Genomic DNA, 22,194 nt, shown 5'->3' with positions numbered 1-22,194 from the left:
CCGATTCTATTGGAAGTCTCTTGTGACCCTAGCCTTGGGATGAAAAATTGTGGGGTCGAGGATATCTTTTGAATCCTACAGTTTAAATTTACGTAAAATGCAAATATTAATAGATTTTAACCTTTTTTTCATTCAGATGCATTCATCCATGTGGGAATAACTCGTTAGGGCAATATCTAGCACTGATGGTGTCAGTTAGGGTGTGACAGGTGTCTGAAACACATGCAGGATTACAGCTTTTTTATTTTGTACCTGGTAACTATATATCTGGTGCTTGAGCCATAAGTGGGGGTAATAGAGCATAATACTGTGATATACGTCCTTCATGGCGGTGGCATAATGCCGTCAGGCCATGCCACATAACCATGACACACAATGCCCACATACTATTCTCATATTGTGCCATAAGGTGATCACATACCAAACAGTAGCAAACAGGCGAACAGTGCTCAGGTTACAATACCAAGTTCGTCAATAATTCCACTGCCATGACTTCATTCCAAAAATGACAAAGGAAATCTGGTGGTGGTGGTCCTGGAGCTACCTCTCATTTTACCCATGATAAATTTCCAGCCCTCACTAGTGATGTGAAATACAAACTTTTGTATTCTAATTAGATGACTTTATCTCACTAAAATATATATATATTATAATTATCATAATTTTTGTTTCACTATTGCCCATTTTACCAATTCAGGTTTCAAAGTTCAAGATACCTGTCCCAAAAAATGTGGGTATATAATATATGGCTTTGTGTGAATCTTACTTTAAACCATCCTTCCAGTTTCTTGCTTGCCATACACAACAGACTCACTATTTCAAGTCTATGGTTGCGCAATAGAAAATCCGTATAGCATCTGAATTATACGGATACAACAACCGTAAACAAACACAAAAAAGGGAAAGAAAATGCTAAAATTAAAGCCAGTGGAGAAAAAAAAAAGCTCCAGAACAACCAGAAACCTCTTAAAAAGATGCCTCGCATTTACAAAACTCCAGAAAAAAGGAGCAATATTATTATTATCTATATATATAAGAGGCATAGTGATTACTCACTAATCCCGCCCCCTGCACAGTAGCTCTGCCCCCACCACATCACCACACACAATCCCGCCCCCACCAAATCACCACACACAATCCCGCCCCCACCACATCACCACACACAATCCCATCCCCCACCACATCACCACACATAATCCCGCCCCCACCCCATTACCACATAATCCCACCCCCCACCACATCACCACACATAATCCCGCCCCCCACCACATTACCACAGATAATCTCACCCCCCCCACCACATTACCACAGATAATCCCGCCCCCCCACCATATTACCACACATAATCCCACCCCCACCACATTACCACACATAATCCTGCCCCCCATCACATCACCACACATAATCCCACCCCCCCACCACATTACTACACATAATCCCGCCCCCACCACATTACCACAGATAATTCCACCCCCACCACATTACCACACATAATGCCACCCCTCACCCCATTACCACACATAATCCCACCCCCCCACCCCATTACCACATAATCCCGCCTCCCACATCACACATAATCCCGCTCCCCACCACATCACCACACATAATCCTGCCCCCACCACATCACCACACATAATCCCGTCCCCCCACCACATTACTACACATAATTCCGCCCTCACCACATTACCACAGATAATCCCACCCCCCACCACATTACCAGATAGTCCCGCCCCCCCACCATATTACCACACATAATCCCGCCCACCCACATTACCACAGATAATCCCACCCCCCACCATATTACCACACATAATCCCGCCCCCCCCCACCACATCACCACATAATCCCTCCCCCCCAACACATCACCACACATAATCACGCCCCATCACATCACCACACGTAATCCTGCCCCCCCACCACATTACCACACGTAATCCCGCCCCCCCAACACATCACGACACATAATCTCGCCCCATTACCACACATAATCCCCCCACCACATCACCACACATAATCCCGCCCCCCACCACATTACCACAGATATTTCCACCCCCCACCACATTACCACAGATAATAACGCCCCCCACCACATTACCACACATAATCCCGCCCCCCACCAGTAGGTAGTAATACACAGAGGCTGTGACATCTGTAGTGGGCCTGTATCGCTAAAAAACTGGTCCGGGCAGCGCTGCTATGTCCTGTAGTGACGTGGATGGAGGGTGATTGATGAGCAGCGCTGCTGCGCCTTGCTGCTGCGGCATGTGTCACATGCCCCCCCACATTACCACACATAATCCCGCCCCCCCACATTACCACACGAGGCTCCGTCCCCACACATTACCACACGAGGCTCCATCCCCACACATTACCACATGAGGCTCCGTCCCCCCACATTACCACACGAGGCTCCGTCCCCACACATTACCACACGTTAATTTACCACCTGCGTAAGCGCTATTGAATGTTGTCATTATTTACTTTAGTTTAATCACCAGCAGTGTTAATTAGATAGTAATGAGCGTGCCGAGCGTTAGCTGGCTGGAAACACCTAGTTATATATTTATATGGCGCCATTAATTCTCCTATATGGCGCCCTACATCTCCTCCCTGGTATCAGTCTACCACCCTACCCGTGCCCTCCGCTCCGCTAATGACCTCAGGTTAGCATCCTCAATAATCAGAACCTCCCACTCCCGTCTCCAAGACTTTACACGTGCTGCGCCGATTCTTTGGAATGCACTACCTAGGTTAATACGATTAATCCCCAATCCCCACAGTTTTAAGCGTGCCCTAAAAACTCATTTGTTCAGACTGGCCTACCGCCTCAATGCATTAACCTAACGATCCCTGTGTGGCCTATTTATAATAAAAAAAAAAAAAAAAAGTTCCTCGCATCATGTTCTCATACACTTTATGCAGTATTAGCCCTCTGTGTCTGTACTGCTACATACTTAGGCAGGTAACTGGTTCATGCAGCTTTACATGAACACCTGAGCCTTACACTATAGCTGGTCCGAATAACTAAAGCAATTGTTACCATCCACCTCTCGTGTCTCCCCTTTTCCCCATAGTTTGTAAGCTTGCGAGCAGGGCCCTCACTCCTCCTGGTATCTGTTTTGAACTGTATTTCTGTTATGCTGTAATGTTTATTGTCTGTACAAGTCCCCTCTATAATTTGTAAAGCGCTGCGGAATATGTTGGCGCTATATAAATAAAATTATTATTATTATTATTATTATTAATTCCATGGTGCTGTACATGAGAAAGGGGTTATGTACAGAGTTATAGATATCGTTTACAGTAAACAAATTTACACTGACAGACCGGTACAGAGGGGCGAGGACCCTGTCCTTGCGGACTTACATTCTATGGGATAATGGGGAAGAGACAGAAGGTCGGGGGTGCGGCAGCTCTGGTGGTGGTGACGCGGCAGCTTGGGTGGTGGTGAGGCGGCAGCTCGGGTGGTGGTGAGGCGGCAGCTCGGGTGGTGTTAAGGCGGCAGAATGGTTCTTACAGGCTGAAGGCTTTCCTCAAGAGATGGGTTTTGAGGTTCCGTCTGAAGGATCCGAGGGTGGTGGATAATCGGACGTGTTGAGGTATGGAATTCCAGAGGATGGGGGATATTCGTGAGAAATCTTGGAGGTGGTTGTGTGAAGAACAAATAAGTGTGGAGGAGAGTAGGAGGTAGCAATAAGTATCTTCTTCTTTAAAAGTGTCATTTTTGACTGCCAAAAAAAGATGCAGTGTGAACATGCCCTAATTGGGGTTTTGCACACCTTTTTCACCTTATCTACCCCACACATATACATTCTTGACTAAGTGAGCATGCATGTGTTATTGATAGGACTAGGGTTGAGCGAAACGGGTCGTTCATTTTCAAAAGTTGCCGACTTTTGGCAAAGTCGGGTTTCATGAAACCCGATCCGACCCCTGTGCGGGGTCGGCCATGCGGTACGCGACTTTCGCGCCAAAGTCGCATTTCAATGACGCGAAAAGCGCCATTTCTCAGCCAATGAAGGTAAACGCAGAGTGTGGGCAGCGTGATGACATAGGTCCTGGTCCCCACCATCTTAGAGAAGGGCATTGCAGTGATTGGCTTGCTGTCTGCGGCGTCACAGGGGCTATAAAGGGGCGTTCCCGCCGACCGCCATGTTACTGCTGCTGATCTGAGCTTAGGGAGAGGTTGCTGCCGCTTCGTCAGAAGCAGGGATAGCGTTAGGCAGGGTCCATTAACCACCAAACCGCTTGTGCTGTAGCGATTTGCACTGCCCAACACCACCTTCGGTGTGCAGGGACAGTGGAAGCTACATTTTTTTTTTCCCTCAGCGCTGTAGCTCATTGGGCTGCCCTAGAAGGCTCCCTGATAGCTGCATTGCTGTGTGTACGCCGCTGTGCAAACCAACTGCTTTTTTCAAAGCACAAATCCTCTTGTTCCTTCCTTTCTGCACAGCTATCTTGTTTGTTTGTCCACACTTTTTATTTAATTTGTGCATCAGTCCACTCCTTATTGCTGCCTGCCATACCTGGCTGAGATTACTGCAGGGAGATAGTAATTGAAGGACAGTTCCTTTTTTTTTTTTTTTTTTTTTTTGTGGGAGATTAAGATTGGCATTTCTGCTAGAGTGCCATCCCTGTCTGTGCCATCTCTCACTCAGTGGGCCATAGAAAGCCTATTTATTTTTTTGCTTGATTTGGGTTCTAAAATCTACCTGAAAAAATCACTACATCAATCAGTGGGAGAAAAATATTGGCCTCAGGGCTTGTGTGCCACTCCTGACTCCTGTGTGTGCCATCTCTCAGTCAGTGGGCCATAGAAAGCCTATTTATTTTTTTGCTTGATTTGGGTTCCAAAATCTACCTGAAAAAATCACTACATCAATCAGTGGGAGAAAAATATTGGCCTCAGGGCTTGTGTGCCACTCCTGACTCCTGTGTGCATCATCACTCACTCAGTGGGCCATAGAAAGCCTATTTTTTTTTTGCTTTATTTGGGTTCTAAATTCTACCTGAAAAAATCAATAAATCAATCAGTGGGAGATTAATATTGGCCTTTGGGCTTGTGTGCCAGTCCTAAGCGTGCCATCTCTCTCACAAATAGTGGGCCATAGAAAGCCTATTTTTTTTTTTTTTTTGGTTTTATAAATTCTCCCTGAAAAAAAAAAGGGAGATTAATATTGGCCTTTGGGCTTGTGTGCCAGTCCTAAGCGTGCCATCTCTCTCTCTCAGATAGTGGGCCATAGAAAGCCTATTTATTATTTTTTTTATTGGGTTTATAAATTTTTCCCTGAAAAAAAAAAAAAAAAAAGTGGGAGATTAATATTGGCCTCTGGGCTTGTGTGCCAGTCCTGAGCGTGCCATCTCTCTCACAAATAGTGGGCCATAGAAAGCCTATTTTTTTTTTTTTTTGGGTTTTATAAATTCTCCCTGAAAAAAAAAGGGAGATTAATATTGGCCTTTGGGCTTGTGTGCCAGTCCTAAGCGTGCCATCTCTCTCTCTCAGATAGTGGGCCATAGAAAGCCTATTTATAACTTTTTTTATTGGGTTTATAAATTTTCCCTGAAAAAAAAAAAAAAGTGGGAGATTAATATTGGCCTCTGGGCTTGTGTGCCACTCCTGACTCCTGTGTGTGCCATCTCTCAGTCAGTGGGCCATAGAAAGCCTATTTTTTGTTTTATTTGTTTTCTAAATTCTCCCTGAAAAAAATCATTTTATTTTATTTTTCCTCATAGTTTGTAAGCTTGCGAGCAGGGCCCTCACTCCTCCTGGTATCTGTATTGAACTATATTTCTGTTATGCTGTAATTTCTATTGTCTGTACAATTCCCGTCTATAATTTGTAAAGCGCTGCGGAATATGTTGGCGCTATATAAATAAAAATTATTATTATTATATTATTTGGTTTCTAAATTCTTCCTGAAAAAATCATGTTTTTTTATTATTTTTTTTTTCTAAAGTCTCCCTGAAAAAAAAAAAAAAATCAGTGGGAGATTAATATTGCCCTTTCTGCTTGTGTGCCAGTCTTGACTCCTGGGTGTGCCATCTCTCTCTCTCTCTCTCTCTCCAATTGTGGGCCATAGAAAGCCTATTATTTTTTTAGCTTGATTTGGGTTCCAAAATCTACCTGAAAAAATCACTACATCAATCATTGGGAGAACAATATTGGCCTCTGGGCTTGTGTGCCACTCCTGACTCCTGTGTGCGTCATCTCTCACTCAGTGGGCCATAGAAAGCCTATTTTTTGTTTTATTTGTTTTCTAAATTCTCCCTGAAAAAATCATTTTATTTTATTTGGTTTCTAAATTCTTCCTGAAAAAATCATTTTATTCTATTATTTTTTTTTTCTAAAGTCTCCCTGAAAAAAAAAAAAAATCAGTGGAAGATTAATATTGCCCTTTCTGCTTGTGTGCCAGTCTTGACTCCTGGGTGTGCCATCTCTCTCTCTCTCCAATTGTGGGCCATAGAAAGCCTATTATTTTTTTTTGCTTGATTTGGGTTCCAAAATCTACCTGAAAAAATCACTACATCAATCATTGGGAGAAAAATATTGGCCTCTGGGCTTGTGTGCCACTCCTGACTCCTGTGTGTGGCATCTCTCACTCAGTGGGGCATAGAAAGCCTTTTTTTTTTTTTTTTTTTTTATTTGGTTTCTAAATTGTCATTGCAAAAATCATTTTATGTTATTTGGTTTCTAAATTCTTCCTGAAAAAATCATTTTATTTTATTTTGTTTCTAAAGTCTCCCTGAAAAAAAAAAAAATAAATAAAAAAAACAGTGGGAGATTAATATTAACATTTGTGCTTCAGTGACAGTCCTGCGTGTGTGGCATCTCTCTCATTTGGTGCCACCAAAAACAGAGTGTGTAACATTGTGCCTGATTTTCGTTGTGGTCTCACCCACCTGTAAAGGGGTAGCTAAATCATACTGAAGTTATAGCTCACCGTGTAAGTTGTGTGACAGCAACAAATACCGTTAGTTTGGTTACGTTTTTAAAACAATTAGGAAGTCTGGTGGAAGAGGTCGTGGCCGGGGGCGTTCATTGTCAGCTGGTAATGAGGGTAGTGGTAGTGGTGGAGCATCAGGTGGTCGTGGGAAAAAAAATATTGCACCTAAGTCTGGAGCTGTGGAGCCAGGTTCGTCGTCTGGCTACACAAGGCCTCGAACGCTCCCTTTTCTGGGAGTAGGAAAACCGCTTTTAAAGCCGGAGCAGCAAGAGCAAGTTTTGGTTTATCTTGCTGACTCAGCCTCTAGCTCTTTTGCCTCCTCTCGTGAAACTGGTAAATGTAAAAGCAGCGCGTCATTAGTGGATGTTCACGGTCAGGGACAAGTCGCTTCCTTGTCCTCTTCAGCAAAAACAACAACAGAGAAGAATGCAGCAGGCGACACAACGGGTTACTCCATGGAGCTCTTTACACATACCGTCCCTGGCTTAGAAAGTGAAGCAGTTAACAGTCCATGCCCATTACAAGTTGAATCTGACATGGAGTGCACTGATGCACAGCCACAGCCAGACTACTATGCTGGTCCTTTGACTCAGACCACAACATTGCCCTCGCAGGGTAATGATCAAGAATCAGACCCTGATGAGACTATGTTGCCCCATCACGAACGCTATACCACCGACCGACACGGTGACACAGACGAAGTTTCACACGAGCTACAAGAAGAGGTAACAGATGACCCAGTTCTTGACCCCGATTGGCAGCCATTGGGGGAACAGGGTGCAGGCGGCAGCAGTTCTGAAGCGGAGGAGGAGGGGCCGCAGCAGGCATCAACATCGCAACAGGTTCCATCTGCCGGGCCCGTATCTTGCCCAAAACGCGTGGCAAAGCCAAAACCTGTTGGAGGACAGCGTGGCCATCCGGTTAAAGCTCAGTCTGCAATGCCTGAAAAGGTATCTGATGCTAGAAAGAGTGCAGTCTGGCATTTTTTTAAACAACATCCAATTGATCAGCGCAAAGTCATCTGTCAAAAATGTTCAACTACCTTAAGCAGAGGGCAGAATCTGAAAAGTCTCAATACAAGTTGCATGCATAGACATTTAACCACCATGCATTTGCAAGCTTGGACTAACTACCAAACGTCCCTTAAGGTTGTAGCACCCTCGGCCAATGAAGCAAGTCATCAACGCAACATCCCTTCCGGCAGTGTAGGGCCACCATTTTCCGCACCACCTGCAGTATCTGTGCAGGTTTCTTTGCCAGGCCAAAGCAGTCAGGGTCAGGGAATCACCAGTTTCGTAGTAGGAAACGCTGCATCTAGGGCACCGGCGGCAACAATACCATCTCCCACCGTCTCTCAGTCTGCCATGTCCACCGTCACCCCCGCTAGTTCCACGATCTCCAGCTCTCCAGTCCAGCTCACCCTACATGAGACTATGGTTAGAAAAAGGAAGTACTTAGCCTCCGCGTACACAGGGTTTGAACGCCCACATAGCTAGACTAATCTCGTTAGAGATGATGCCCTACCGGTTAGTTGAAAGGGAAGCTTTCAAAGCCCTGATGGACTACGCTGTACCACGCTACGAGCTACCCAGTCAACACTTTTTTTCCAGAAAAGCCATCCCAGCCCTCCACCAGCATGTTAAAGAGCGCATCGTCCATGCACTCAGGCAATCTGTGAGCACAAAGGTGCACCTGACAACAGATGCATGGACCAGTAGGCATGGCCAGGGACGTTACGTGTCCATCACGGCACACTGGGTGAATGTTGTGGATGCAGGGTCCACAGGGGACAGCAAGTTTGGGACAGTTCTGCCTAGCCCACGGTCTAGGAAACAGTTGGTTGTAGCCGTTCGCACCCCCTCCTCCTCCTCGTCCTCCTGCAGAAGCGAGAGCTCGTCCACAGACCGCAGTCGCACAACCACTCCATCCGCAGCTGCCACTGTTGCACACCAGGTCTCCCATTATGGGGCAGCTACTGGCAAACGTCAGCAGGCTGTATTGGCTATGAAGTGTTTGGGCGACAACAGACACACCGCGGAAGTTCTGTCCGAGTTCTTGCAGAAAGAAACGCAGTCGTGGCTGGGCACTGTAGATCTTGAGGCAGGCAAGGTAGTGAGTGATAACGGAAGGAATTTCATGGCTGCCATCTCCCTTTCCCAACTGAAACACATTCCTTGCCTGGCTCACACCTTAAACCTGGTGGTGCAGTGCTTTCTGAAAAGTTATCCGGGTTATCCGACCTGCTCCTCAAAGTGCGTGGACTTTGCTCACATATCCGCCGTTCGCCCGTACACTCCAGCCGTATGCAGACCTATCAGCGTTCTTTGAACCTTCCCCAGCATCGCCTAATCATAGACGTTGCAACAAGGTGGAACTCAACACTGCACATGCTTCAGAGACTGTGCGAACAGAGGCGGGCTGTTATGTTTTTGTGGGAGGATACACATACACGGGCAGGCAGTAGGATGGCAGACATGGAGTTGTCAGGTGTGCAGTGGTCGAAGATTCAAGACATGTGTCAAGTCCTTCAGTGTTTTGAGGAATGCACAAGGCTGGTTAGTGCAGACAACGCCATAATAAGCATGAGCATCCCCCTAATGCGTCTGCTGATGCAAAGTTTGACGCACATAAAGGATCAGGCGTCTGCAGCTGAGGAAGAGGAAAGCCTTGATGACAGTCAGCCATTGTCTGGCCAGGGCAGTGTACAGGACGAGGTAGCGGGCGAAGAGGAGGAGGAGGACAAGGAGGATGATGGGGATGATTATATTTTTAATGAGGAAGCTTTTCCGGGGCCACTGGAAATTGTTGGCGCGGCAAGGCCGGGTTCTGGTTTTTGGAGGGACACAAGTGACGTGGATTTGCCTGAAACTGCCCCTCAACCAAGCACAACTGCAGATTTGAGAACTGGAACTTTGGCCCACATGGTGGATTATGCCTTACGTATCCTCAAAAGGGACACACGCATTACTAAAATGATGAACGATGACGATTACTGGTTGGCCTGCCTCCTTGATCCTCGCTATAAAGGCAAATTGCAAAATATAATGCCACATGACAACTTGGAAATAATATTAGCAACCAAACAATCAACTCTTGTTGACCGTTTGCTTCTGGCATTCCCTGCACACAGCGCCCGTGATCGTTCTCACACGAGCTGCAGGGGCCAGCAGACCAGAGGTGTTAGAGGGGCAGAAATCAGAAGTGGCGTTGGCCCGAGGGGTTTTCTGACCAGGTTGTGGAGTGATTTTGCTATGACCGCAGACAGGACAGGTACTGCAGCATCAATTCAAAGTGACAGGAGACAACATTTGTCCAGTATGGTTAGAAACTATTTTTCATCCCTTATCGACGTTCTCCCTCAACCGTCATTCCCATTTGATTACTGGGCATCCAAATTAGACACCTGGCCAGAATTGGCAGAATATGCATTGCAGGAGATTGCTTGCCCGGCAGCTAGTGTCCTATCAGAAAGAGTATTCAGTGCTGCAGGTTCAATACTAACAGAAAAAAGGACTCGTCTGGCTACCCAAAATGTAGATGATCTAACCTTCATTAAAATGAACCACAACTGGATTTCGAAATCTTTTGCCCCACCTTGCCCGGCTGACACCTAGCTTTCCTATGAAAAGGTCTTGCCTGTGGACTATTCTGAATGACTTTTCCAATCTCGTAATTTTCTGCACCTGATTGTCCAGCATATGACATGTTTACACCTCACTAAATGGCCAAACTCCCCACACGGGGCCGTGGTATCGCCACTTGGCGCCAGCACCCGTGAGAGTGCTGTTTGTCTGAAGAGGTGGGTGTGCCTGCTTTTGGTCGACGGCACTGCCACTGGGTCCCTCATAGTACAATAAAGTGTCTCTGGCGGTGGTGGTGCGCACCCAACGTCAGACACACCGTTGTAATATGAGGGGCCCTGGGCCTGTACCGCCGGCCACAAGACAGTTCCCCCCCCCCCCCCAGCTCAAACAGTGCTCTACCACTTGCAAAATTATCTCTCACAGCTCCACCAATGTTTAGTCTATGCGCTGACATCCTTCAATGCCTGGCACTGACAATACCATTGTATTGACATTTTTGTTATGTTAGGCCTTCGAAGCCTGTCTGTGGTCCCTCCTTCCACTAGGCCTCCACTGACCATTGAGCTGCTGCCCGTGTACCCCTGGAACCAATTTTAAATTGCCAACAGCCCTATTTTTTTATGTTAGGCCTTCGAAGCCTGTCTGCGGTCCCTCCTTCCACTAGGCCTCCACTGACCATTGTACTGCTGCCCGTGTACCCCTGGAACCAATTTTAAATTGCCAACAGCCCTATTTTTTTATGTTAGGTCTTCGAAGCCTGTCTGCGGTCCCTCCTTCCACTAGGCCTCCACTGACCATTGTACTGCTGCCCTTGTACCACTGGAACCAATTTTAAATTGCCAACAGCCCTATTTTTTTATTTTAGGCCTTCGAAGCCTGTCTGCGGTCCTTCCTTCCACTAGGCCTCCACTGACCACACCACTGCTGCCCGTGTACCCCTGGAACCAATTTAAAATTGCCGACAGCCAGCCCAATTTTATTATGTTAGGCCTTCGAAGCCTGTCTGCGGTCCGTTCTTTCTACTACTACTACACTGACCAGGCCACTGCTGCCCGTGTTCCCCTGGAACCAATTTAAAATTGCCTACAGCCATGTGTTATTATGTTAGGCCTTCGATGCCTGTCTGCGGTCACTCCTTCCACTAGGCCTCCACTGACCACACCACTGCTGCCCGTGTACCCCTGGAACCAATTTAAAATTGCCTACAGCCAGCCCAATTTTTTTATGTTAGGCCTTCGAAGCCTGTCTGCGGTCCGTTCTTTCTACTACTACTACACTGACCAGGCCACTGCTGCCCGTGTTCCCCTGGAACCAATTTAAAATTGCCTACAGCCATCTGTTATTATGTTAGGCCTTCGATGCCTGTTTGCGGTCACTCCTTCAACTAGGCCTCCACTGACCACACCACTGCTGCCCGTGTACCCATGGAACCAATTTAAAATTGCCTACAGCCATCTGGTATTATGTTAGGCCTTCGATGCCTGTCTGCGGTCACTCCTTCCACTAGGCCTCCACTGACCACACCACTGCTGCCCGTGTACTCCTGGAACCAATTTAAAATTGCCTACAGCCATCTGTTATTATGTTAGGCCTTCGAAGCCTGTCTGCGGTCCTTCCTTCCAATAGTTCTCCACTGACCAGACCAATGCTGGCCGTGTACCCCTGGAACCCAGCTGAAAGTGCATGTAGCCTCCTTTTTTTCTTTGTTTTATATTTAGAAAGCCCAGATGAACTACACTGTGCAACGGTTCAAGCTACCCAGTCGACATTTCTTTTGCGAGAAAAGCCATCCCAGCCCTCCAGCGGCATGAAAAAGTCTGCATTGTCATAGCACTCAGACAATCAAACAGTAGAAAGGTGCACCTGACAAGAGACGCATGGACCAGTAGGCATGTTCACAAAAAGTTACGTGTCCATTACGGCGCACTGGGTTAATGTGTTGGATGCATGGTCCACAGGGGACAGCCTACAAAGTCTGTCTGCAGTCCCTAATTCCAATTTTCCTCCGCTGACCACACCACTGCTGCCCGTGTACCCCTGGAACCAATTTTACAGTGTCTACAGCCTAATTTTGTTATGTTAGGCCTACTACGCCTGTCTGCGGTCCCTCCTTCCAATACTCGTCCACTGACCACACCACTGCTGCCCGTGGACCCCTGGAACCTATTTTTAATTGCATAGAGCATCCTTTTTTTAATAGTATGCGTACAAAGTCTGTCTGCGGTCCACTATTGAAATTGTCCTCCACTGCCCAGAGCACTGCTGCTTGTGTACCCCAGTAACTTTTTTAAGCTGCAGTGAGCCACATTTTTGGTTTAAGTCCTACTACCTGTGTCTGTCTGCGCCACTCAATTCAGCTGTGTATCTTTGAAAAAAGCTGAGCGTCAATAGTCTTGTTTTCAGCCTCTAGGAATTTTAAAACTGCATTGGGGGTACAACTTTGGTAGGGCCTACTAACGGTGTCTGCCTCCCCAAGGTGTGCCCCAGGTTTCCTCGCCATTGCTTCGATCTTAATGCTCTCGTTTAGTAGTTGTTGGAAACTACACTGCATTAGGCCTACAAATTGGGTATGGGGTGTAGAGAGATGGTGTGTTCCACTCCAAGGTGTTCCCCAGGTTTCCTCTCCATTGCTTCGATCTTCATGCTCTCGTTTAGTAGTTGTTGGAAACTACACTGCATTAGGCCTACAAATTGGGTATGGGGTGTAGAGAGATGGTGTGTTCCACTCCAAGGTGTTCCCCAGGTTTCCTCTCCATTGCTTCGATCTTCATGCTCTCGTTTAGTAGTTGTTGGAAACTATACTGCATTAGGCGTACAAATTGGGTATGGGGTGTAGAGAGATGGTGTGTTCCACTCCAAGGTGTTCCCCAGGTTTCCTCGCCAATGCTTCAATCTTCATGCTCTCGTTTAGTAGTTGTTGGAAACTACACTGCATTAGGCCTACAAATTGGGTATGGGGTGTAGAGAGATGGTGTGTTCCACTCCAAGGTGTTCTCCAGGTTGCCTTTCCTGAGCTTCGATCTTCCGGCTCTCGTTTAGTAGTTGTTGGAAACTACACTGCATTAGGCCTACAAATTGGGTATGGGGTGTAGAGAGATGGTGTGTTACACTCCAAGGTGTTCCCCAGGTTTCCTCTCCATTGCTTCGATCTTCATGCTCTCGTTTACTAGTTGTTGGAAACTACACTGCATTAGGCCTACAAATTGGGTATGGGGTGTAGAGAGATGGTGTGTTCCACTCCAAGGTGTTCCCCAGGTTTCCTCGCCAATGCTTCGATCTTCATGCTCTCGTTTAGTAGTTGTTGGAAACTACACTGCATTAGGCCTACAAATTGGGTATGGGGTGTAGAGAGATGGTGTGTTCCACTCCAAGGTGTTCCCCAGGTTTCCTCGCCAATGCTTCGATCTTCATGCTCTCGTTTAGTAGTTGTTGGAAACTACACTGCATTAGGCCTACAAATTGGGTATGGGGTGTAGAGAGATGGTGTGTTCCACTCCAAGGTGTTCTCCAGGTTGCCTTTCCTGAGCTTCGATCTTCCGGCTCTCGTTTAGTAGTTGTTGGAAACTACACTGCATTAGGCCTACAAATTGGGTATGGGGTGTAGAGAGATGGTGTGTTCCACTCCAAGGTGTTCCCCAGGTTTCCTGTCCATTGCTTCGATCTTCATGCTCTCGTTTAGTAGTTGTTGGAAACTACACTGCATTAGGCCTACAAATTGGGTATGGGGTGTAGAGAGATGGTGTGTTCCACTCCAAGGTGTTCCCCAGGTTTCGTCCACATTGCTTCGGTCTTCCGACTCTCGTTTAGTAGTTGTAGAAAACTACACTGCATTAGGCCTACAAATTGGGTATGGGGTGTAGAGAGACGGTGTGTTACACTCCAAGGTGTTCCCCAGGTTTCGTCCACATTGCTTCGATCTTCCGACTCTCGTTTAGTAGTTGTTGAAAACTACACTGCATTAGGCCTACACATTGGGTATGGGGTGTAGAGAGATGGTGTGTTACACTCCAAGGTGTTCTCCAGGTTGCCTTTCCTGAACTTCTATCTTCAGGCTCTAATTAAATTGTGGTTAAATGGAACAACTGCATTTGGCGTACTAGTTGGTTTGGGGCCTACTATCGGTGTCTACCACTCCTTGCTGTTCTCCTGGTTTCCTGTCCTGAAATTCCATTTTCAGGCTCTCGTTAAGTAGTTGTTAATGTTAGACTGCATTTGGCCTACTAGTTGGGTTGGGGCCTACTATCGGTGTCTGCCACTCCTTGCTGTTCTCCTCCACTGAACAAAGCTGTGCCGCCTGTTTACTACGGTTGCCAATTTTGAACTGCATTTCGACTACTTACTGATTTGGGCCTACTCTCTGTGTCAGCCTCTCATTCCAGTTGTCCTCCACTGCAATGCCCCCTGGTTAGTCCTGTGTTACCAATTTTGAACTGCATTTAGCCAACTTTATTCTTTGGGCCTATATCTGTGTTTCCTCCTCATCCTGCCCATTGCCCAGCCAGTGATAGATGAGTCTGCTGGTACATTGACCCATAACGCAAAATTCCCCATGCACGCTACACAGCAAGATTGTGACCCTGCTGAAAGTCAGGTTCCTCTTCCCGCATACCATACCACCTTACACGGGGACAAAGAGGAAGGTGCAGATGAAAGTGCAGGTTCCTTCATCAGGTGGGGGGAGGAATACTAGTTGGCGACGTCACTGGCACAGGGCCTCTCATAGTACGCAAAAGTGTTGCTGCCGGTGGGAGGCGCCCCCGCCATGCAAACACACCGCTGTACTTTGAGGGGCCCTGTGCCAGTGCCAATGCCAACGAGTGGGCCCCCCCTGCTTGCTCAGGATCACAGCACTTGCAAAGTTTAAATACTTACCTCGCCCTGCTCCACTGCCGTGACGTGGTCCAGATTTACTGGGCCCACTAATCACTTGAACCAGCCCTACCCCCCACAACTTTAGCCAAATGACCCCCAATTTCAAAAGCCTTCCAATTATTATAAGCTAAATTACGATTGGCAAGCTTCTGTAACAAGAATGGATGTTTTTGCCATTAAAATGGGCAGTGTAGGTGTTTTCCTGGCCTCCACTCACTGCCGACTATGCTCCCCCATTGACTTGCATTGGGTTTCGTGTTTCGGGCGATACCCGACTTTTCGCCATAATCGGCCGATTCCACTCGACTCGACTTCTAAGATAGTCGGGTTTCGCGAAACACCACTCGACTCTAAAAAGGTCAAGGTCGCTCAACCCTAGTTAGGACGGCCAGCGTTCCACCCAAAACATTACAAAGAAAAGGACAACTTGCCTGTATAATAACACTGACAAAATGCAAATAAGACTAAGACAAGTGGGGTAGGCCATAGCATTTTTTCTTATGCCGTAAAAAGGATCCTGTGTGCTAAACCGCTAAAGACCTTCAAGTACACCAACATGGTGAAAGGCCACTACTGTGTACCACCCATAGGGGGCATGTCATGCTAATTCTCCTCGGTGACTCCACTGAGCGATCAATTAAAACCCGGCATGGTCCTTCCAGAAACCAGCTATGAAGTATCTGCCAACAAACAAACAAATGACATACAAAATTGTTATAGAATTTTTTTAGTTTTGTAAGGCCAACATGAAAGTTTTGGCATGAAATTATAGAGAGTGAATGGATCACTAAAGTCTCTGACCTTGAATATAGGAGGTGGTGGTGATCCAAAAGGGAAGGGAATATCGAAAAGGGAAAGGGAATATCGACAGAGTGCCATGGGTAATCTAGCAAACACTGGGAAGTTGTCTTGATACGTTACCCTTAGGATATATTTCCAAGGTCAGTATTGGCAGCGCTTTGGACGCAGCTCCGTCAAAAGCGCTGCCGGCTTTTGTATGTGCGGTGATTCCACATGGGTTCATTGAACCATGCAAAATCACCGCGTCCTATACATTGGACTGTGATATTTATCTTGCGGAGACTGAGCGTCTCCGCCAGGGGTGGATTAAGAGTAGCCAGGGCCCCGGGCTGTTCAGACACTGTGGGCCCCACCGGTCATGTGACGGGGGTCATGTGATGGGAGTCATGTGACAGGGGTCATGTGACGGGGGTCATGATATATCCGAACCAGATTATTCCAGAAAAATGGCCGGGTCCTACTCTACTGTAACCTATTAAATATTTGTTAAAATCTGCAATACAATTTAGGTATATTTTGACCAATAATATCACATACAAGGAACAAATACCACCGCACCATGACCAGACCACAAATTACAACCACAGTGATCGAATAATATCACATACAAGGAACAAATACCACCGCACCATGTCAAGACCACATATTACCACTTGGTGACCAAATAGCACATACAAGGGACAAATACCACAACACCATTTCCAGACCACATATTACCACCACATAGTGACTGAATACTACAATACTGATCAGTAATAAAAAAAAAACACAATACTATCACCATAAGTGCCAGTATTCACAGGAGATCTGTACTTAGTATGCAGTGTCTGTGTAGAGGTAATACAGAGATCACTGGTGACATTATACACAGGAGCTCTGTATATAATGTATAGGTAATACAGTGATCACTGGTGACATTGTACACAGGACCTCTGTATATAGTATACAGTGTATAGTGTCAGTGTATAGGTAACACTGACTCACCAGTGACGTCTCTAGGTGAAGTCCTTCATCTTTCATCCAGCACAGACCGCCATCATGTCTTCCAGCCAGGACTCGTTTCTGCAGGAAATAACAGTTATCTCGAGCTCCGCTTGCAGAACACATTACTTAATTTTTCACAACTTCTACATTACACTACATGAAGAAAAAAAAGGCGATATAGTGTCACTCTGCACAGTAACAGGACCACCCCCCCCCCCCCCATTTAAAACACTATACTCAAAAAATAAAATAAATACATCACTGCAGTAATAATATCCCTTAATTAGCCCCTATGGTAATAATATTCCCCACCCTGGCCCCGTGTGTCTCATTCCTGGCTCCAGCCATATGTTCTCCCATCCTGCACTCATGACTATCCATTCTACACCATATGATCTCCCCATCCTGCCCCATCTGTCTCCAAAGTATCCATCCTGCCCCATGATCCAATCCTGCCCCATGTCTTTCATTCTGCCCCGTGTCTCCAATCATGCCCCGTGTCTACATTCTGCCCATGCCTCCAGTCCTGCCCCCAGTGTGTCCAGCATATTACCCCCAGTGTGTCCAGCATATTATCCCCAGTGTGTCCAGCATATTACCCCCAGTGTGTCCAGCAATCTGCCCCAGTATGTCCAGCATATTGCCCCAGTGTGTCCAGCATTGCCCCCAGACAGTGTCTCCAGCAATCTGTCCCAGTGTCTGACTCCAGCATATTGCCCCCAGTGTGTCCAGCAATCTGCCCCAGTGTGTCCAGCAATCTGCCCCAGTGTGTCCAGCATATTACCCCCAGTGTGTCCAGCAATCTACCCCAGTATGTCCAGCATTGCCCCAAGACAGTGTGTCCAGCAATCTGCCCCAGTGTGTCCAGCAATCTGCCCCAGTGTGTCCAGCAATCTGCCCCAGTGTGTCCAGCATATTACCCCCAGTGTGTCCAGCAATCTGCCCCAGTATGTCCAGCATATTGCCCGTGTGTCCAGCATTGCCCCCAGAAAGTGTGTCCAGCAATCTGCCCCAGTGTGTCCAGCATATTACCACCAGTGTGTCCAGCAATCTGGCCCAGTGTCTCCAGCATTGCCCCAGTGTCTCCAGCATTGCCCCAGTGTCTCCAGCAATCATCTGCCCCAGTGTGTCCTCCAGCATTGCCCCAGTGTGTCCAGCAGTCTGCCCCAGTGTCTCCAGCAATCATCTGCCCCAGTGTGGCCTCCAGCATTGCCCCAGTGTGTCCAGCAGTCTGCCCCAGTGTCTCCAGCAGTCTGCCCCAGTGTCTCCAGCAATCATCTGCCCCAGTGTGGCCTCCAGCATTGCCCCAGTGTGTCCAGCAGTGTGCCCCAGTGTCTCCAGCATTGCCCGAGTGTCTCCAGCATTGCCCCAGTGTCTCCAGCATTGCCCCAGTGTGTCCTCCAGCAATCTGCCCCACTGTGTCCAGCAATCTGCCCCAGTGTCTCCAGCAATCATCTGCCTCAGTGTGTCCAGCATTGCCCTAGTGTGTCCAGCAATCTGCCCCAGTGTCTCCAGCATTGCCCCAGTGTCTCCAGCATTGCCTCAGTGTCTCCAGCATTGCCCCAGTGTGTCCAGCAATCTGCCCCAGTGTCTCCAGCAATCTGCCCCAGTGTCTCCAGCATTGCCCCAGTGTCTCCAGCAATCTGCCCCAGTGTGTCCAGCAATCTGCCCTAGTGTGTCCAGCATATTACCCCCAGTGTGTCCAGCAATCTGCCCCAGTATGTCCAGCATTGCCCCAGACAGTGTGTCCAGCAATCTGCCCCAGTGTGTCCAGCAATCTGCCCCAGTGTGTCCAGCATATTACCCCCAGTGTGTCCAGCAATCTGCCCCAGTGTGTCCAGCAAATTACCCCCAGTGTGTCCAGCAATCTGCCCCAGTATGTCCAGCATATTGCCCGTGTGTCCAGCATTGCCCCCAGAAAGTGTGTCCAGCAATCTGCCCCAGTGTGTCCAGCATATTACCACCAGTGTGTCCAGCAATCTGGCCCAGTGTCTCCAGCATTGCCCCAGTGTCTCCAGCATTGCCCCAGTGTCTCCAGCAATCATCTGCCCCAGTGTGTACTCCAGCATTGCCCCAGTGTGTCCAGCAGTCTGCCCCAGTGTCTCCAGCATTGCTCCAGTGTCTCCAGCATTGCCCCAGTGTCTCCAGCATTGCCCCAGTGTCTCCAGCAATCAACTGCCCCAGTGTGGCCTCCAGCATTGCCCCAGTGTGTCCAGCAGTCTGCCCCAGTGTCTCCAGCATTGCCCGAGTGTCTCCAGCATTGCCCCAGTGTCTCCAGCATTGCCCCAGTGTGTCCTCCAGCAATCTGCCCCAGTGTGTCCAGCAATCTGCCCCAGTGTCTCCAGCAATCATCTGCCCCAGTGTGTCCAGCATTGCCCTAGTGTGTCCAACAATCTGCCCCAGTGTCTCCAGCATTGCCCCAGTGTCTCCAGCATTGCCCCAGTGTCTCCAGCAATCTGCCCCAGTGTGTCCTCCAGCATTGCCCCAGTGTGTCCAGCAATCTGCCCCAGTGTCTCCAGCAATCTGCCCCAGTGTCTCCAGCATTGCCCCAGTGTCTCCAGCAATCTGCCCCAGTGTCTCCAGCATTGCCCCAGTGTCTCCAGCATTGCCCCAGTGTCTCCAACAATCTGCCCTAGTGTGTCCTCCAGCATTGCCCCAGTGTGTCCAGCAATCTGCCCCAGTGTCTCCAGCAATCTGCCCCAGTGTCTCCAGCATTGCCCCAGTGTCTCCAGCAATCTGCCCCAGTGTCTCCAGCATTGCCCCAGTGTCTCCAGCAATCTGCCCCAGTGTGTCCAGCAATCTGCCCCAGTGCCTCCAGCATTGCCCCAGTGTCTCCAGCAATCTGCCCCAGTGTCTCCAGCATTGCCCCAGTGTCTCCAGCAATCTGCCCCAGTGTGTCCAGCAATCTGCCCCAGTGTCTCCAGCATTGCCCCAGTGTCTCCAGCAATCTGCCCCAGTGTCTCCAGCATTGCCGCCTGGCCCAGTGTGTCCTCCAGCAATCTGCCCCAGTGTCTCCAGCATTGCCCCCAGTGTCTCCAGCATTGCCCCAGTGTGTCCTCCAGCATTGCCCCCCAGTGTGTCCACCGTTAGCTTATCAAAAAACAAAAAAAAGCAAACGGTCTCCTCACCTGTCCGCGCTCCAGGCGGCGAGCTCCCGGCAGCAGCGCACACTCGCCGGCGACTGACAATGACGTCAGACACCGGCGACGTGTGCGCTGCGGCCGACTTCAGCTGCCAGCCTCCAATTGGCTGGCAGCTGTTGTTGTTAACTATTGACGTGCGGGCGCGTGCCCGCACGTCAGTAGGAAACCGCTACAGCGCCGGAAGGGGCCCGGTGAGCAGATGATCTGCCCACCGGGTCCGGGGTCACATAAATGCCGGCAGGCATTCACAGACGATTAGCAGAGGGTCAATCTGTGCGGTAGCCCAGGGCCCCCCAGACCACTGGGCCCTGGGCTACCGCCCATATTGACCCTCTGATAATCTGCCCCTGGTCTCCGCAAGATAAATTGACCTGCAGTCTAGAAAGATGTGCCGCATGTCCGTTTACGCAGGGAAGCCATGGGTGTCCCTGCACGCATAGTGGAGATGGGATTTCATAAAATCCCATCCATTATGCTGTAACATCTGGTTGCTGCGGGTTGGACGCTGCTGCTCTACGCAGCGGCCAATCCGCAGCAAATGCTGACCATGGAAACATACTCTTATTAACTTTATTAAAGGGGATCCAGCAATCAGGTTATGTACCCCATGAACATTCAGCATAGGGGAGGAAGAAACTGCTTGACACCCTATAGCCGCAACTTATCACTCCAAGACCAAAATGATTAGAGCGTTCACTTTCAACTACCAATTCAATTCTCAGACTTCATCTGCCGTGTGATCGTTGGCAGGTTTCTATATACATTAGATGGTCGCCCATTCCCATCAAAATTGATAGTTTGACCAAAGTACATCTAATGTGTATGGCCAGTTCATGACTTTCCCTGAATAGATATATACTGGGACAATCCGGACAGGTTTGTGAAAGAGTCGTCCATACACATAACATTTTTAGATGCAATACATTAGGAGATCCAACCTACAGTACTTAATTAATATCTGCTATTAATCTTGTTCTTCTGTACACTAATCATGTGTATAGCCACCACAGACATCACATTCTCAACAGATTAATAAAGCCTCCAAATATTTTAAGGTCACCATACACATTAGAACATCACTGATATCAACTAGCTCGACCAATATTCTAATATGTATTGGGGCCCCCGACATATGATGTCGGGGGAGATAAGGATTTGATATATACAATTTCAGACCAACTATCCTTTTGTTGTCAAAGAGATAAGCCACCAGAGAAGTCTGGCAATGGCTATTCCATAGAGAACACAGAAGTGCTCCTGTCAATGGGAGAGTTGGGTGAGATAGCTACCGACTGAATGACCCCCATCTATCTAAGGTGTATGGGGGACTTAAAATAGGTGGCGGTCAAGCAGTGGTTTGGCCAAACGTCCAGCTGGCAGCTATCTCGTTAGAAATTTCTGGAGGTGGCTTATATCTTACAGGGCAAAAGGATCGGCCAGATCCCTACCACCCCCAACATCAATAATTGGGGAAGATAGGGTCGGGGGACCCCATACACATTAGACTTTTGTCCATATCTGTCAATATCGGCAGGTTCGGTCGACATTAGTCGAATGGATATAAGGGCCTCAGAGTTTCGTGTATGGCCAGTTTTACTGTAGTCCTAACTAATGATGCCTTCTTTGCAAAATAGCAGCTACCGAGGCTGAAAAACCATTATCTGCATGATCCCAGTATGGGTGGTTTGATAATGAAGCCTACGGAGATAGCAGTCAACAAAAGTGGGATTTGAAAGGAAGCAAATTGTAGAGAATCAATAGAGGAATCTTGCAGAAATTGGTTTTATTATTGATGTCTTTGTCTCGGCATTATAGCCAGCACAGAATAAAATATTATTTTCCTGCAGTCTCTCACAAGAATACATC

This window comes from Ranitomeya imitator, chromosome 2, assembly GCF_032444005.1.
Source record: "Ranitomeya imitator isolate aRanImi1 chromosome 2, aRanImi1.pri, whole genome shotgun sequence".
Taxonomy (NCBI): domain Eukaryota; kingdom Metazoa; phylum Chordata; class Amphibia; order Anura; family Dendrobatidae; genus Ranitomeya; species Ranitomeya imitator.
This window is presented reverse-complemented; position numbering follows the sequence as displayed.